Below are 14956 nucleotides of genomic sequence, written 5' to 3' on the forward strand. Positions count from 1 at the left end.
CTGGAGTCTCAGCAGCAACAGCTTAAAAAGGAGGGCAGGAAACTAAACTGTAAAGGAAACAGTAGTGTAAAATCGTATCACTGTAGAAATAGAAATTTAAACTAGCTATGAATAGGAGTGAGCATTTTAAACTTCATTTCCATAACTTAGCTATGGCTTTAAGAAAGTAAAATTAATTTTTTTAGTAAAAATGCTTCCAAAGTAATTCTGCTGGTGGTCATTAGGAATAGCATCAAAACAAGTGATATTACAAAAATGGCTCTACAAGCAGTCAGAAAATGACAAAACTAATCACTAGACGTGGTGAAAAGTATGTTACTACCAAGGGAAAGGAGAGAAGGAACTGGATAAAATTGAGTAAAGGGTTTTTTTGATGGTGGGCGACATGTGGGTCTTTGGTGGTAAAAGTGGTGACAATCACACAGATAAGGGTATGAAACTAAAAACTCTGAATTCCATTATATTGTAAAGCAATGCCAATGGAAGAAACAAAAACTAAAAAGGCTTCTAGGGGCTTAGAAGTAAATACAATGTGGCCACCTTAATTATTTTTTACAAGAGGAAATTACACTAATGTTAAAACCATATTCATTCACATCAATAAGAATTATGAAACTGCAAGTAAAAGAATCCTGTTCTCATGTAATTAGTCCTATTATAAATTAAATGCCTCTGCCATACACAAGCAGAGGAAATAGACTCTCACAAAACACAGCCAAGCACACAACACTGTTTTAGGCCTTCTCCCATCCCCCTAGCAATAGAAAAAAAAGGAGAAACCACACCAGACTCACAGGGATGAGAGTTCTGCAAAAGGTTGATTGCAAGAATTCACTTTTCTAAAACTTGTTATCTGACTTCATCATGGAAAGAGAGATTCTAAAGCAGTCCTTGACCTTTCTCCCTTCTCTCATAAACAAACCTAACCAGTGTTAACAGTATCGATAGGGGCCTCAGACATCTCCCAAAGTAGATCATCTTACTGTATCTGCAAATGTCCACAATGAGTTCTTAGAAGACCATACTTGGAACATCACTTGTTAAGCAGAAGACTCAGTCTTTCTTGTAAAACAGTGTTTGAGATGCCCGATACTCACAAATGTCCACATTTCCTCCAATGAGGCTTCCTTTCTGCTCTCAATAATATTCAGAGATCAAACCTGCTCTTTTACTTTTGTCACTATGTCCAGCAGCTGAGGATGCCGTTCTCTCACAGTCAGAACACCCGCAGTATATATAAGGTTATATAATAACAGACCAACCCAAGAACAGGGCAATTGAAGGAGGAAGAGGCAAGAGTGCTGATTCAACAAAATAAAATTCTCCAGGAACTGTTCTCTAGAACTTTTAACCAGAAAAAAATTATATGTCTAACCTTAATAATCAATGTATATATCAGTAGCTCTTATATGAGGAGAAATAAGTTAATAACCTATGTTCAGTTTCTTACAAGTCCCCATTGAAAATTTACAATACCAGGTTACAATAGTGACATCTAGTGGACTATTCAATAATCACAAGTATCTCAGGCACTCTTGCGAGCAGAACAGCTCAAAAATCTAATGTGAAAAAGGAATCACCTGGGAATCTCATTAAAATGCTGATTCTGATTCAGTAGAATAAACTTGACTCTATTATTTCCAGGTAATTCCAAGGCTACTGTCCCATTGAGAGTGGCTAAGACCTTGATCAGAAATTCCAAAATGTACTGGACCACTCTTGTGGGGGGAAAAAAGTCAGTGTCCTAGGTTAACTATGTTATTTAATGGAACAAAAAGAAAGTTTTGCCCTATAGCGCTCATTGTTAAGTACTACCCTCCTGGGTTGTCCTCACATAGTCTGGGGCAGAAGCTATATCACCCCTGAGGAAATGCTGATCTAGAATTTTTTACTCCTGCTTTTTTGCCTTCCGTTAAAGAGAAAGGGCAGGTATACCACTGGGAAAGTCCTAGCCAGAATGAAATTACATTAAAGGCATTTAAAATGTTTTTAGCTCTTGATGCTTGTAAATAAAGTACCTCGAAGAAAACAAAATTAATAAGCAAAAAGAAACTCCATTAGTGAATTTGTTTTGTACTTTTTCACTCCCCTCTCTTCTTTTTGGTTGTTGCAATGACCAATGTCATGAGTAGCTTTGAGACTCCTCCACGTAGGAGCAGTTGCTGCTTGCTTTGTGCTGCTTTCAGGAGGTCAAACTCAATCTTTCTGATGCTTGTACCACTTGGCTGAGCTATGCAAAAGTTCACACAGTTGTTGTGATGCCAGAAATCCTAAACAACAGTGCACCCAAGAAAGGACTCTGCATGTGGTGAAGTGCCAGAAATCAAACTTACAGCTTCATGCCTGCAAGGCAGGCTCTCCCAGTAAGCTGTTGCCATTTTCCACAAATGAATGATCAACATGATTTTTGTAACACTCCTGTCTCCTCAGTATACACATTCATCATCTCCTTCCTGTAGGCGTCCATGCCCACGTGTACACACTTTTCTAATAGGCAGCAGAAAATCACAGTTTACATCCATATTTGTGGGTATGGTTTGCTCAAGTCTTTACTAGAGTTCACTGCAGAACCTGACATCTTTTCTTTTTTTTTTTTGTTTTTTTGTTTTTTGGGCCACACCCGGTAACGCTCAGGGGTTACTCCTGGCTATGCGCTCAGAAGTTGCTCCTGGCTTGGGGGACCATATGGGACGCCGGGGGATCGAACTGCGGTCTGTCCAAGGCTAGCGCAGGCAAAGCAGGCACCTTACCTCTTGCGCCACCGCCCGGCCCCAGAACCTGACATCTTACAAATATTTTTCTTGTCATATCATTTGCTTAATATTGAATTATATAATGACCATCTGTGCCATAACAAAACCATTTAGTTGAATGGTGCTCAGGGGTCACTCCTGGGATGACTGAACTCATGCTTTTGCATACAAAGACTGAGTATATTTTTTCTAGTCCCAAAACTCAGTTTCATTGTGCACAGGTAAAAGATGCCTCAATAGGGAGCTGTCAAGGTAGTTGATCTAAGCACATTTACTATTTGTCATGAATACTCTGAAGCACAGAACAGGATGTTTTTGAATTGAACTGTTTCCAGAATCAAATCCTAGGAGATAGATGCACATATCTCAGGCTCCTGGGCCTCTAGGGAGACTTTCAAATGTCAGATAACAGGTGTGACCCTCCACCAAGCTGTAGACTCCTTATCTACCACATTCTCCAGCTCAGCTGAACCTTTTTTCAAGGCGTTCCAAAAGCTATCAACATTGAGAACAGTCAAAGACATGCACAAGCTCATACAAACCTACTTTCTAGTGCAGTCCAAGTAAATTGATCCAAAATGATCTCTTTTAAGTACTGAAGCCCCTATTTTCAACCAACAAAATAAGTGGAACTGTTCTGGTAAATAGTGTTGAAACACTCAAGAGGTCAGCCTGCTCGATTTTTTCCACAGACAGTCCCAAGTCAGGCACTTGTATATTCCTCTAATTCTGCTCCAACCTGCCAACCCTACATAAATACTTTAGCAAGCCAGTAACTAAGTGTCTCAATACGTGAAACTATCCCAAGCTTCTATATTGCTTTAGGACAGTATTGTTCTCATTACCTAGATGGAACTACAGATATTTAGTATAACTAGACTTAGTTATGACTCTAATATGGTTTAGCATATACAATCAGAAGATTTAGTCAAAAGAAGTACAACCTAATTTCCTGAAGGAAATTTACTTTTAAGTCATAAATAAGGATCTTGGTAATAAGTAAACAACATAATCATTTATCTTCAATTGTTCTTGGCAGTCCTAAAAGATAAATTATGTAGAGGGAAATGTCACATAATTCTTCCTCAAAAAATAGGCTGAAGACAGAAAACGAAACTAAATATGCCAGTTGAAGTAGCATTTAATCATCTAATTCTAGATAGGATAGTTTTCTACACCCATCTAAACTATTTACACAGGACTTTAGGAAAGCTGCCTCTGTAATCTTCCTTCCATTTCCTCAGCTGAAAGCATAGACAGGCTCATGTGAAAAATGAGTGAATATACATAAAGGACTTAACAGTAGCATATAATCATTCCAATAATGATTTCTCCAGTGACAAGCATATGGTTATCAGTAATGCAAATTGAAAAGTAATAATTATTAATGCCCTTATTAAACTGAATGTTCATATTGGCATTTGATTCTTTGGGATAATTTCAACCAATCAATATGCATAAATAATATTGTAACTATTAATTCTGAATGAGATAAGCTGATAGAAACCAAAAGGAGTTTCAGATTTATTCCTTAATAAGCATCACCTTTTCTTGTGCTTTTATCTTTTTATCAATTATTGAAAAGCATTTTCATTTTATTTATTTATTTATTTATTTATTTATTTTGGTTTGGGGGCCACACCCATTGACACTCAGGGGTTACTTCTGGCTATGTGTTCAGAAATCGTTCCTGGCTTGGGGGACCATATGGGATGCTGAGGGATTGACCCACAGTCTGTCCTAGGTCAGCCATGTGCAAGGCAAATGCCCTACTACTGCGCCATCACTATGGCCTTGAAAAGCATTTTTAATAAACCATATTTGCAATTGGAGGAGGCAATTCTGACTTTTTAAAAATCACTGTAGTTTTTTTAAATATTTTTTATTTAAATGCCTTCGTTACAAGCATGATTGTGGTTGAGTTTCAGTCCTATAAGATGACACCCCCATCACCAGTGTAACATTCCCATCACCAATGATCCAAATATCCCTCCTCCCCTCCCCGCCCCATTCTTTCTATTTCCCTCATATATTCTCATTATTAGGATAGATCGCAATGTAGTTGTTTCTTTAACTAAACTCATTACTCTTTGTGGTGAGGTTCATGAGGTCGGCTGTAATGTCCAGCCCTCCTCTCTATTGTCTCTGAAAATTGTTGAGAAATGTCTTTCATTTTTCTTAAAACCCATAGATGAGTGAGACCATTCCACATCTTTCTCTCTCTCTCTCTGACTTATTTCACTCAGCATAATAGATTCCATGTACATCCATGTATAGGAAAATTTCATGACTTCATCTCTCCTGACGGCTGCATAATATTCCATTGTGTATATGTACCACAGTTTCTTTAGCCATTCATCTGTAGAAGGGTTCTTGGTTGTTTCCAAAGTCTTGCTATGGTAAATAGTGCTGCAATAAATAAAGGTGTAAGGAAGGGGTTTTTGTATTGTATTTTTGTGTTCCTAGGATATATTCCTAGGAGTGGTATAGCTGGATCATATGGGAGCTCAATTTCCAGTTTTTGGAGGAATCTCCATATGGCTCTCCAGAAAGGTTGGACTAGTCGGCATTCCCACCAGCAGTGGATAAGAGTTCCTGTCTCACCGCATCCCCGCCAACACTGTTTGTTCTTATTCTTTGTTATGGGTGCCAATCTCTGTGGTGTGAGGTGGTACCTCATAGTTGTTTTGATTTCCATCTCCCTGATTATTAGTGATGTGGAGCAAAAAAGCAAACTTAGACCACCAGCTAACATCATGTACGAAGATAAAATCCAAATGGATTAAAGACCTTGATATCAGACCTGAAACCATAAGGTATATAGAACAGCATGTAGGTATAACATTCCATGCTATTGAAATTAAAGGCATCTTCAAGGAGGAAACTGCACTCTCCAAGCAAGTGAAAGCAGAGATTAACAGATGGGAATATAATAAGCTGAGAAGCTTCTGCACCTCAAGGGAAATAGTGCTCAGAATACAAGAGCCACCCACTGAGTGGGAGAAACTATTCACCCAATACCCATCAGATAAGGGACTCATATCCAAAATATACAGGGCACTGACAGAACTCTACAAGAAAAAAACATCTAATCCCATCAAAAAATGGGGAGAAGAAATGGACAGACACTGTAGTTTTTGAACAATTTATGGTCCTTAACTATTTTTTGGTCCTTAACTACTTATAAGCAAAACCATAAAATTATGTTAATTCTTTGTGTAATATGTTATCATAAATTTAAGGATTAATTTTTCCCTCTCCTTCCCCCTTTAATCAAGGATTAATTTTAATAAAAGAAATGCTGGACCTTTTCTATGAAGAAGTCCAGAGGATAGCAACTACAATGCAAGTAGTAGCTATCTCTACCCTAATTTTATTTATAGGCAATCCAATTATTTATATTCTTATAACTGTGGTAAGGTGCCAGCCAACTAGATGCAAAGCAATCGAAATCTTCAAATACAAAACTGTTTTTTTTTTTAATTAATAGCTTTACTTAAGCACCATGATTGCAAACATGTTTGTAGTTGGGTTTGAGTTATATAAAAGGACACCTTCCTTCACCAGTAAAATATTCCCACCTCCGATGCCTCCATTTCCTTCCTCCACCATTCCTCACCTGTCTTTTTTTGGGGGGGGTAATGAATAATGAGAAATTTTTATTTAATTTATTTTATCTTTTTAAATTAATATCTTTATTTAAGCACCAAGATTACAAGCATGTTTGTAGTTAGGTTTCAGTTACAGAAAAGAATACATGCCTGTCTTGTTTTAACAAAAATCCCAAATTCCTAAGAATTAAGATTTATGTGTGTTAGGTCAGTCACTAATCAAATATTTTGGTTTTTTGTTTTTGTTTTTGGGATGTCACACCCAGGAACACTCAGGGGACTATGCTCAGAAATTACTCCTGGCAGGCTTGGGGGACCATAAGGGATGCCAGGGATAAAACATGGGCCTGACACATGCAAGGCAAATGCCCTTTGTACTGTGCTATCTCTTTGGCCCTCTGACCAAATTTTTATAAATGAAACAAGTAAGGCTAATTAAGTTAATTCATGCACTAATTTTAAATTAACAATCAAACATTTTTGAATAGTCTAATGTATCAATGTTACAAAATTCAAAATTATTGCTGAAATGTCTGGGATGGAATCTGATATATTTTTATCCTAAACACAATTTTTCCAATAAAACTTCAGATACTTTTTAATGGATAAATATTATCAGATAACTGCAAATTTGAGTTTATAAAAATGGGCCTTAAAGTATTCTATCGTTCTCTCACTTGTCTTTAAGAGTGATAGGTTCTCATCTTGTGGGCTTCTCAGATATTGCTTTTGAAAACTATTTCTGTTGTGTTTTGTTAAATAGGAATTTACACTAAATCTCAGTTCACTAGATAATTTAGTAATCTAGAATTTCTATCCTCTTTGATAGTCAAATGATGTTGCTATATATGATTGTTCTCAAACTGTCTTTCTACCAATAGTGCTACAATGGTTCTTCATAAGGCCCAAAGTCAATTAAACCTAGAGCGGAAGAACTCATCTTTAATCGGAAGCTTATCACAGGAATGGGATGGAGTGGGGGAGTATATTAAAAAAGGAGACACCAGGACAGTGGGGGGGGGGGGGGGAAAGTTCTCTTAAGTCAGGCCGGGGAGAGAAGGGAAACTGGGAGCACTAGTGCAGGGAAGTGGACACTGGTGATGGGGTTGGTTTTGGAACACTGTGCCCCTGAAACTTAATAATGAATAACTTTGTAGCTGTAATTCACAGTGACTAAAAAATTAAGATTAATTTAAAATAAGAAATGGTAAGGAAGAAAACAATATGGAAACTATATTGGGGCAGTGGCTCAATAACACAATATCTGAAAAGGGCACGAGGGTAGTCTTAAATATAGAAATTTAATACAGATGATATCACTGGAAACTTATTATTATTGTCAATTTTGTACAAGAACAAAATAACACTAAAGATATTAAAAGATAGGTACAAAATTTCATTGCCAATAAGTGGCAAAGCCAGTTTACAGACCTATGTGGCTCCAAAGCTCATGGTGATCCAGTACGTCAGCTATGTTGCTTCTAAGTTCTTTAAAATCAAGGACCCACTTCTTCATGTAATGATTCTAGAAACTAAAATGCTTTCAATTCCATAGAGGACTCAAATGTTGTTTAATGATCTATCAGGTACTATTTGAAAATATAAGCTAGAGCCGCGCCAACGGGGAGTAGGGAACCCCGGCGTCCATGGTGAGTGCACTGTTTTAGGGCGCTCACACGTGGACGACCCGCGGCCGCCAGCCACCCTGCGCGCGACCCCCCCCCCTCATAGACTGCAGAGGCCAGCCGCGCCAACGGGGAGTAGGGAACCCCGGCGTCCATGGTGAGTGCACTGTTTTAGGGCGCTCACACGTGGACGACCCGCGGGCCGCCAGCCACCCTGCGCGCGACCCCCCCCTCATAGACTGCAGAGGCCAGCCGCGCCAACGGGGAGTAGGGAACCCCGGCGTCCATGGTGAGTGCACTGTTTTAGGGCGCTCACACGTGGACGACCCGCGGCCGCCAGCCACCCTGCGCGCGACCCCCCCCTCATAGACTGCAGAGGCCAGCCGCGCCAACGGGGAGTAGGGAACCCCGGCGTCCATGGTGAGTGCACTGTTTTAGGGCGCTCACACGTGGACGACCCGCAGCCGCCAGCCACCCTGCGCGCGACCCCCCCCCCCATAGACTGCAGAGGCCAGCTTGTTGGCACAGAGACCACACCACCCGTTGCCTCAACTTCCAGGCCCCAGAGTTCATCCCACCTGACCCGAGCGTAGACTGGGGAGGACATTCCCTAGTACCTAGTGGGCCGGAGTCACCTGCCCAGCTGGGACAGGTGGGACGAATAGACTAGGTGAGCTTGGGCCTGCCCCCTGGACCTTTAGGTAACCTAGAGCAACCTAGCCCCGAGCCCCAGAGTGGACCTGAGACCCCCCCTAGGGCTGAGAGCAGCTACCGGGAGGGCTTGACTGGGGGAATTTCTTCCGCGGTAACTCGGAGGAGCAGAGCTTCATTGACCCCCAGATAAGGGAGGGAACAGAGAGTCAGGCTCAACAGCGCCCGCAACCAGTGTGGCCAGAAGCGGAACTACACCTGCTGACAGGAATAAAGAGGAAGACTGACTTCCAACTAGTAGAGGAGAGGAGAAAAAGGAGAGGAGAAACAGTGCCCCCCACCACTGTGGTCAGGAAAGGGCCAGTACTAGCTGCCAACAAAAGAGGAAAACAACTAACCAGGCCACATAAAGAATACAGGAGGATCAAAACCTCAGTGAGTTCACCCAAAAGTCCCTCTAGAACCACCCTCAGGGAGGGAACCAACTCCCACACCACAGGGGATCAAAACAGGTGAAAATTAGAAGCACAGCACTCTAAAACACACCATTAAATACAAAGAAATATGCGTAAATCAAGGAAATCACTAATATCTGGAGATATGGTGACAAACTCTTGCAAGCTTCCAACTCCACCAAAATACACAGATACACGCGATGAAGACCTAAAAGCAGCCATGAGGAAGGAAATGCAAGAATTAATAAAAGGAATTAGAGAAACCCTAGCTATCGAATATAAGAAATCTATGGATGAACAAATCAGCCAAATTAAAGAAGAAATGTTAAAGAACATGAGAGATTCCATACGAAAAGAAGTGAAGGAATTAACAGACAAAGTAACAAGCCTTACAAGCAGAAACACAGAATTGGAGAAACACATTGAAGAACTCAAAGGAAAACTGCAAACAAAAAATGATCAAGAAACCAACAAAGAAATAAAAGGCAAAGCACTGGAAGGAAAGGTCCAGTATCTAATGAAAAAGGACAAAAGAAACAACCTAAGAATTGTGGGTATACCAGAAGGGGAGGAAGTAGGGAAAGGGGAAGAACAAGTAGTCAGAGAGATAATAGCGGAGAACTTCCCCACCCTCTGGAAGGATACTGCAATGCCAATACAGGAAATAAAAAGAGTTCCCAATAAGATAGACCCCAATAAACAAACACCAAGACACATGGTAATCCAATTGGCAAAAAACAAAGAGAAAGAAGAACTCCTTAAAGCAATAAGGAAGAAAAGAAACCTCAAGTACCAAGGTAGGGACATAAGAATCAAACCAGATCTCCCATTTGAAATAATTCAAGCAAGAAGACAATGGAATGACATATTTAAACGACTGAATGAAAGAAATTTCCAACCTAGGGTCCAATACCCAGCAAAACTTACATTCATATGGGAGGATAGACTAAAAACATTCTCAAACAAGAACGAATTTGAACTATTTGTGCAAACAAAACCGATCCTAAACGATTTACTCAAAGACGAATTACACAAGCCAAACCCCCGATTGTAACAAAAACCACCCTACACAACACAACTACACAACAATCCTCTCTCTCAATAATCTCCCTAAATGTTAACGGACTAAACTCTCCAATTAAAAGACACATAGTAGAGAACTGGATTAGGAAAAATAAACCGGACTTCTGCTGTCTGCAAGAAACACACCTACAGATGCAGGATAAGCACAGGCTTAGAATAAAAGGATGGAAAGTGATTATTCAGGCCAATGGAAAACAAAAAAGAGCAGGGACAGCAATTCTTATATCAGACCAAATTGCATTCAACCTCAAGAAAGTGATCAGAGACAAAGAGGGTCACTACTTACTGATCAGGGGAACATTAGATCAAGAAACACTAACCCTGGTCAATATCTATGCACCTAATGTAGAGCCAGCAAAATATGTGAGGCAACTACTGGCAAACCTGGAGAAACACATGAAGGGAAATGTGATAATAGCAGGGGACCTCAATACTCCACTATCACCACTGGACAGATCCACCAAACAGAAAAATAGCAAAGAAATAAGAGCTCTGAATGAAAAATTAGAAGATTTAGGGCTAATAGACTTATATAGAGCCCTCCACCCCCAGAAAGCAGAATACACATTCTTCTCAAGCCCACATGGAACCTTCTCCAGAATAGACCATATATTAGGATACAAAGCCAACCTATATAAGACCACAAAGGTAAGGATCATTAGAAGTACCCTCTCAGATCACTATGCCACAGAGCTCAAAATTGAGGTCAAGAAGAAGCAATGGAGAAAAACTAATACCTGGAGATTAAACAACATGCTGCTCAACAACAGCTGGATCAAAGAACAACTCAAGGAAGAAATAAAAAGATTCCTTGAGACAAATGACAATGAAGAGACAACATGTCAAAATTTATGGGACACAGCAAAAGCAGTAATTAGGGGGAAACTCATAGCAATTCAGGCCTATGTCAAGAATCAGGAAAATAACAAAACCAACAGTTTAAAAGATCACCTCAAAGAATTGGAACATCAGCAACAGAGAAGTCCAACCACATCCAGAAGGCAAGAAATAATAAAAACCAGAGCAGAAATAAACAACATAGAAACCAAGAAAATAATACAAAAAATCAATGAGACCAGGAGTTGGTTTTTCGAAAAAATAAACAAGATAGACAAACCACTGGCAAAACTCACTAAAAAAAAGAGAGAAAACACCCAAATCAATAGGATCACAAATGAAAGGGGAGAGATTACAACAGAACCCCAAGAAATACAACATATCATGAGATCATATTATGAACAACTATACTCAACTAGGCTAGAGAACCCAGTAGAAATCAATAGATTCTTGGAAAAACACCCTCTTCCAAGACTGGAAAAGGAAGATCTAGAAATCCTAAACAGACCAATCACCTCAGAGGAAATTGAAGATGTAATTAAAAAACTCCCTAAGAACAAAAGCCCAGGCCCAGATGGATTTACAGGTGAATTCTATCAAACATTTCAAGAAGAGTTACTACCACTTTTCCATAGGCTCTTCCAAACCATAGATAAAACAGGAATCCTCCCCAACTCCTTTTATGAGGCTAATATCACACTCATTCCCAAAGAAGGCAAAGACACTACCAAAAAAGAAAACTACAGACCAATCTCACTAATGAACATAGATGCAAAGATACTCAAAAAATCTTAGCAAACCGAATCCAGCACTTCATCAAAAAGATCATACATCACGATCAAGTGGGATTCATCCCAGGAATGCAAGGTTGGTTCAACATACGCAAATCAATCAACATTATACACCACATCAACAACATGAAAGACAAAAACCACATGATCATATCAATCGATGCAGAGAAGGCATTTGACAAAATCCAACATCCTTTCATGTTAAAGACACTCAGCAAAATAGGGTTAGAAGGAACCTTCCTCAAGATAGTTACAGCTATCTATGAAAAGCCTACAGCCAACATTATACTCAATGGTGAGAAACTAGAAGCATTCCCACTAAGATCAGGAACTAGGCAAGGCTGTCCACTCTCTCCACTCTTATTCAATATAACCTTAGAAGTCCTAGCAATAGCAATCCGACAAGAGAAGGGAATCAAAGGAATTCAAATTGGGAAAGAGGAACACAAGCTATCTCTCTTTGCCGACGATATGATGATATACATCGAAAAACCTAAAGAGTCCACAGTAAAACTCCTAGAAACAATTAACCAATACAGCAAAGTGGCTGGTTACAAAGTCAATACACAAAAGACAGTAGCGTTTCTATATACAAACAATGAAGTTGAGGAGAGAGAGATTAAAAATACAATTCCATTTAAGATAGTATCAAAAAATATCAAGTATCTAGGAATCAACCTTACAAGAGAAGTGAAAGACCTATACCAGGGAAACTTCAAAACACTCCAGAAAGAAATTGAAGATGATCTAAAGAAATGGAAGAACATCCCATGCTCATGGATAGGTAGAATTAACATAATCAAAATGACTATCCTACCCAAACTCCTATATAGATTTAATGCAATCCCTATCCAAATCCAGACACAATTCTTTAAAGAATTAGAACAAGCATTCACAAAATTCATCTGGAACCACAAAAGACCCAGGATAGCCAAACAAATACTGAAAAACAAGAAGCTGGGAGGCATCTCCTTACCTAACTTGAAACTATACTATAAAGCCATAGTAATCAAAACAGCATGGTACTGGAACAGAGACAGGACATCAGACCAGTGGGTCAGAACAGAATTCCCAGACATAAACCCCCAGGTATATAGCCAACTAATATTTGATAAAAGAGGCAAGAATCTGAAATGGAACAAAGAAAGCCTATTCAACAAATGGTGTTGGTACAACTGGAAAACCACATGTACGAAAGTGAAAATCAACCCATACCTTACTCCTTATACAAAAATCAACTCAAAGTGGATCAAAGACCTTGAAATCAGACCCGAATCCATAAAGTTTATTGAGAATAAAATAGGCAGAACACTCAAAGACCTATATATCAAAAAGGTCTTTGAGAATGGAGCACCAATGGCAAGAACGTTAGCATCAAATATAAACAAATGGGACTACATCAAACTAAAAAGCTTCTGCATGGCAAAAGAAACCCTGCTTAACGCAAGAAGACAGCTAACAGAATGGGAAAAAATCTTTTCACTCGACATATCAGATAAAGGGCTGATATCTAGAACATACAAAGCACTCAGAAAGCTGAGCCCCCCAAAAGCAAACAAAGCTATAAAAAAATGGGGAGATGAAATGAATAGACACTTCTCTGAGGAAGACAGAAAGATGGCCAACAAACACATGAAAACATGCTCACCTTCACTCATCATCAGGGAGATCCAAATCAAGACAACAATGAGATACCACCTTACACCAGTGAGGATGGCCCACATCAAAAATAATGGAAACAACCTTTGTTGGCGGGGATGCGGTATGAAAGGAACTCTCATCCACTGCTGGTGGGAATGTCCCCTAGTCCAACACCTATGGAGGAAAGTCTGGAGAGTGCTCAAAGAACTCAGAATTGAGCTGCCATTTGACCCAGCAATTGCCCTCCTAGGCATATACCCACAAGATGGAAGGACATTCATTCCAAAATACATATGCACCCCACTATTTATCGCAGCACTCAGTATAATAGCCAAATCTTGGAACCAACCTAGGTGTCCAACAACGGATGAATAGATCATTAAGATGTGGTACATATACACAATGGAATATTACATGGCAGTTAGAAATGATACAATCACAGACTTTGCAGCAACGTGGATGGACCTAGATCATGTTATGTTAAACGAAGTAAGCCAGAAGACAAAAGATAAACACAGAATGGTAGCACTATTCTGAAACACCTAGAACATATATTTTATACACAACTAATACCTAACAATCATATAACAGGGTTTAACAGGGTAGAAACTCCGATCACTGTAATAGTCAACATATACGTGGGAGCAGTGTCCAAAATACATGAAAAAGGAACAATGCAAACTCTTGACTGCACATTATACCACAAAGAAAACAGCAACAACAGAAACAGCAACATGGAGAGAACAGGTATGTAACCAGACTCCTACAACAAAGGCCCACAATAATCCCTTAGAGATCGTAAACAGGAACACAAGTATAGAACACCGCGGGAAATCACGTAATGCAATGGCAACATACCATAACACTACGTTTTAATCCCTTTACCTTACTATATTTTAAAAATAACCTCTCAGCTTTTCTTTCCACAGGCGCCCTTAGATACAAAGGGCGGACAAACTAAGATGGCAACTCGGGATACCACACGAGATACCATACCTTGCTTGCACTATGAGATGGCCACGAGAAAACTCTTTAACATTCACTTTATCTCTAGGTTAAACCTTCTTTTAGGAATCGAAGCACGTGACCAGTCAGACCACCAAAGCAGTACCTGCGATGTACAGACCTAAACTACAGGCTCTAGTCATCGAACACATTCAACCAAACCAGCATTCCCTTGCTATTCTCTCCTTTCTTCTCTCTATTTTTTTTCTCTTTTCTTTTTCTCTTCTACTCTTCTCTTTACTTTTTTCCCTTTCTCTTCTCCCTTTCTACGGTATTTTCTCTTTTCTCTTCCTTCATACCCCTCCCATATATCTTCCCCTTTCTCCCCCCCGGAAATCCAACTATCCCTTCACCCCTCAATCCCATCCAGATCTCCCACCATATTAAAACTCTCCACCCTCAGTCCTTAATCTTTTAGGCATCAAGATCGACCTCCTACCCAAATGAACCAGTACCCAGCACCCAGGCGAGGGGACACCCAACCGAACCCACACATCGTCTCCT

At 39.7% G+C, this 14956-nt stretch overlaps 1 protein-coding gene across 2 annotated transcripts in view; it reads right to left on the reverse strand.

Moving 5' to 3' along the window:
• SUGCT (succinyl-CoA:glutarate-CoA transferase) overlaps positions 1 to 14956 on the reverse strand; it is a 1072384-nt gene that overhangs the window by 815350 nt on the left and 242078 nt on the right. The gene's annotated exons all lie outside the window — the stretch shown is intronic.

This window comes from Suncus etruscus, chromosome 10 (assembly GCF_024139225.1).
Source record: "Suncus etruscus isolate mSunEtr1 chromosome 10, mSunEtr1.pri.cur, whole genome shotgun sequence".
Classification (NCBI taxonomy): Eukaryota; Metazoa; Chordata; class Mammalia; order Eulipotyphla; family Soricidae; genus Suncus; species Suncus etruscus.